Genomic DNA, 4,975 nt, shown 5'->3' on the forward strand with positions numbered 1-4,975 from the left:
GGGTGTCAGCAGTAAGTTTGTGTTGACGTCACTGATTATTTTATCCTTCCTATGCTCCGTCAGAACAATAACCCCCCAAAAAAGGATCCTGTCTGTGGAGCATACACCTTCACTTGGTCAGCATTTGGTCAGTAATCCATCAGTATTGATAATGCCCAAAAAAAACAGGTGTGGATCTAAAACAGAGATGACACGTGAATGGAATATTTGCATTTCTTCAGTGTTTTGTATCCACTCCTGCTTCTGGCTAAGCCAATTCTGATGGGACCGTACAGGCCTTACAGCTGCTACACAGACAGGATCCGTTGTGCGTCTCATTTTTCCTTCCTTCTGACAGATCAGAAGAAAGGTCAAATAAATGATGTCAGCCAGGCTGAAAGCCAAAATAGTGGACCAGTCATGAAGTGGGGAGGGTGGGAACAGCATGAGAAGTCCACAGAGTGGACCTATGACATAGAGGTGAGGTGGAAGCAGCATGAGGAGACCAAAGAGTGGCCTAATAACAGGGTCTGGAGGTGGAAGCAGTATGAGGAGGCCAGCGAGTGGCACAATGACAGATTCTGGAGTTGGCAGTAGTATGAGGAGGCCACCGAGTGGCACAATTACCAAGTCTGGAGTTGGCAGCCGTATGAGGAGGCCACCGAGTGGCACAATGACAGAGTTTGGATGTGGCGACAGTATGAAGAGGCCACTGAGTGGCACAATGACAGAGTCTGGAGTTGGCGGCAGCATCAGCAGCATCAGGGGAAGGCCAACACGTGGGACAATGACAGAGTCTGGATGTGGCGACAGCAGCAGCATCAGGAGGATACCACAGAATGGCAAGGTGACATAGTGTGGATATGACAGCAGCAGCAGCATCAGGATACCACAGAGTGGCAAGGTGACATAGTGTGGAGATGGCAGCAGCATCAGGATATCATTCACAGAGTGGCAAGGTGACATAGTGTGGATATGGCAGCAGCAGCAGCATCAGGATACCACAGAGTGGCAAGGTGACATAGTGTTGAGATGGCAGCATCAGGATAAATCCTGGCTGATCCATGCCTAATTCATATCGACAAAGGTCAGTCTCTCCCATATTTTGAGTAGACAGTCGAGTTCTCCTTGGGGTTACTATGGCCCCCGCCACACTAAACACTCGCTCTGATGTCGCACTACTGGCTGGGCAGGACAGCTTTTCCATGGCAAACTCGGCAAGTTGCGGCCACAAATCTAGTTTGGCTGCCCATTAGTCCAGTGGATCTTCAATGTGGGTTGGCAGAATGCTGTCCAAGTATGCCACCACCTGCTGGTTCAGGTCCTGCTCCAGGTCTACCTGCTGGTGCTGGTGAGTAGTTTCTTCACTATGCGGGTGAAGAAAGCTACTCATCAGCGACTGTAGACTCAGGCTGCTACTGATGGAGCTGGTACTGCTCCTGCCACCCCTCCCTAGCAACCATGGCAGTGGAACGTGAGTGCAGAGGGCGACCCCGGTCATACCTGCGAGAGTTCAGTACAGTTCAGTTTGTCCTCCCTCTCAGTGGGTGTAAAAAAAGGCCCCCATTTTGGACCAGTAGCGAGGGTCCAACAAGGTGGAGAGCCAGAAATCAAGTTGCTGGTGTGGCTGTGCAGGAACCACATTCACTCAGCGGGCTGTAAATGACATGTATTGTCCCTGACCGTAGTTATAGCTCCACATGTCGGCACTGTCGTGCACTTTGGCAGACACCGACAGGCTCAAGGACTGGCCCAACTTCTGTTCTATATGTGTGTGCATGGCTGGTACTGCTTTTTTGGCAAATAAATGACGGCTTGGGACTCTCCACCTCAGCTCGGCAGAAGCCATCAGTTCTCTGAAAGGTGCAGAGTCCACCACTTGGAAAGGGAGGGACTGCAGCACCAGCAACTTGGACAGGAGCATGTTTAGCTTCTGCGCCGTTGGATGAGTGCACCCATACTGTTGTGTCTTGTTAATCGCTTTGGTGATCGATTGCTGACGGAATGACTGACGAGGAAGAGGAAGAGGAGCAGGAGCATCAGGACCAGCAGATCATGGGAAGGACAGACAGCTCCCTTAAACTGAAGTGGTGGAGCCTTGACTGCCTGAAACCGGGTACGTGCCACTGGGTGATGTAGCGGTTGCTGCGGCTAGCTGGACATCGGAGCCACGGTTCTCACGGCCACTGGATGGCGACGCTGCATATGTTGACGCAGGGCTGTAGTGGCAACTTTGCACCCTGGCCACGCTTCACCTTCTGCCCACATATTCTACATATGGCCATGTTAAACTCCTCCGGCTTTCCAAAATACTGCCACGAGTAGGTGATTTTACCCCCAACACTACGCACTGACTGACTGCTACCGCCGCTGCATCTGTGAACCCGTGCACCACTACTTTCCGGGCAGGTAGGCTCCTCCGAAGCAGGTGGTCTACTCCTGGCATGTTTGGCCTTCCACCGACCTTCCACTGCTGCCACCCTGCTGACTCCCAGCCACGCTAGCAACTTGCTGGGTCTTCCACTGCCTCACGGGCAATCTGCCACCCTCTTCTCCCGATGATAATAAAGTTCCTAATTCACCCGGCTCCCAAGTGCGATCAGCTACATCATCATCATCATCATCATCAAGTACTGTCTGCACGTCACTGATGTCCTTCTCAACGGTCTCTGGGTTAGGAGCCTCACCGCTCGCAACACCAGCTCCCACACCACTCTCCTCATCACTATTTGCCCACCTAACAGAGGAAGCGGCAGATGTCTCCTCCACATGTTGGCTGGCCAGTATCTGCTTACTGTCCTCTAGTAGCTGGTCCTTGGTATATAGTGGGGCTGAGCCTACAGCCTATAATACTTCTCTGGCTGAGTGAACAGAAATGGACAGAGGCAGGTTGAGGATAGGTGAGGGCACAGGGTGTGCTCCCGGGCCATGCCAAGCTAAGGGTTGTGTCTGACAAAATAGTGTTGATCGAGCATGCTAAGCCGAACACCAGTTCAGCCAAATCATCTCGATGCTTGGCACGTGGCGGTATTTGGCCGAATACCACATGTGCTCGAGCGCAATGCTCGAGTCTCCTCCCCGCACATTTGTTGCCAATAAACGTGCAGGTATGTACTGCCCTTGACTGTGATGCCATAGCATCACTTGTGTGTTGTGTGAAAATCGCAGCATGCTCTAAATTGTGCGTTTTTCACGCAACGCAGGCCCCATAGAAGTGAATGGGACTGCGTGAAAATCACAAGCGTCCGCAAGCAAGTGTGAATGCAGTGCAATTTTCATGCATGGTTGCTAGGAGACGATCGGGATGAGGACCCGATCTTTATTATCTTCCCTTATAACATGGTTATAAGGGAAAGTAATAGCATTCTTAATATAGAATGCTAAGTAAATTAAGGATGGAGGGGTTAAAAAAAATTATATAAATTATCCACTTGTTTGCACTGCCCAGCTTCTCTTCTTTCTTCTTCTTTGATGACCTGGGAGAAAAGGACCTTTGGTGATGTCAATGTGCACATCACATGGTCCATCACATAATCAATCACCATGGTGATGGATCATGTGATGTGCACATTGACATCACCAAATGTCCTTTTCTCCCAGGTCATCAAAGAAGAAGAAAGAAGAGAAGCCGCGCAGCGCAATCAAGTGGATAAGGTGAGTTTAATAATATATACACTACGTGCAGAATTATTAGGCAAATGAGTATTTTGACCACATCATCCTCTTTATGCATGTTGTCTTACTCCAAGCTGTATAGGCTCGAAAGCCTACTACCAATTAAGCATATTAGGTGATGTGCATCTCTGTAATGAGAAGGGGTGTGGTCTAATGACATCAACACCCTATATCAGGTGTGCATAATTATTAGGCAACTTCCTTTCCTTTGGCAAAATGGGTCAAAAGAAGGACTTGACAGGCTCAGAAAAGTCAAAAATAGTGAGATATCTTGCAGAGGGATGCAGCACTCTTAAAATTGCAAAGCTTCCTGAAGCGTGATCATCGAACAATCAAGCGTTTCATTCAAAATAGTCAACAGGGTCGCAAGAAGCGTGTGGAAAAACCAAGGCGCAAAATAACTGCCCATGAACTGAGAAAGTTCAAGCGTGCAGCTGCCAAGATGCCACTTGCCACCAGTTTGGCCATATTTCAGAGCTGCAACATCACTGGAGTGCCCAAAAGCACAAAGTGTGCAATACTCAGAGACATGGCCAAGGTAAGAAAGGCTGAAAGACGACCACCACTGAACAAGACACACAAGCTGAAACATCAAGACTGGGCCAAGAAATATCTCAAGACTGATTTTTCTAAGGTTTTATGGACTGATGAAATGAGAGTGAGTCTTGATGGGCCAGATGGCTGGATTGGTAAAGGGCAGAGAGCTCCAGTCCGACTTAGACGCCAGCAAGGTGGAGGTGGAGTACTGGTTTGGGCTGGTATCATCAAAGATGAGCTTGTGGGGCCTTTTTGGGTTGAGGATGGAGTCAAGCTCAACTTGGTTTCACTGGTAAAAATAAATAATTGAAATGGGTATATATTTGTTTTTTGTTAAGTTGCCTAATAATTATGTACAGTAATAGTCACCTGCACACACAGATATCCCCCTAAAATAGCTAAAACTAAAAACAAACTAAAAACTACTTCCAAAAATATTCAGCTTTGATATTAATGAGTTTTTTGTGTTCATTGAGAACATGGTTGTTGTTCAATAATAAAATTAATCCTCAAAAATACAACTTGCCTAATAATTCTGCACTACCTGTATTATATTTTTTTTTTTACCCCTCCATCCCTAAATTACTTAGCATTCTGTATTAAGAATGCTATTATTTTGCCTTATAACCATGTTGTAAGGGAAAATAGAAAAAATTTACACAACACCGATCCCAAACCTGAACTTCTGTGAAGAAGTCCGGGATCGGGTCTGGGTACCAAACATGCAGATTTTTCTCACGCGCGTGCCGTGTGCAAAACACATTCAAAAGCTTTGCACTCGCGT

The sequence above is a fragment of the Bufo gargarizans genome, chromosome 9 (genome assembly GCF_014858855.1).
Source record: "Bufo gargarizans isolate SCDJY-AF-19 chromosome 9, ASM1485885v1, whole genome shotgun sequence".
Taxonomy (NCBI): domain Eukaryota; kingdom Metazoa; phylum Chordata; class Amphibia; order Anura; family Bufonidae; genus Bufo; species Bufo gargarizans.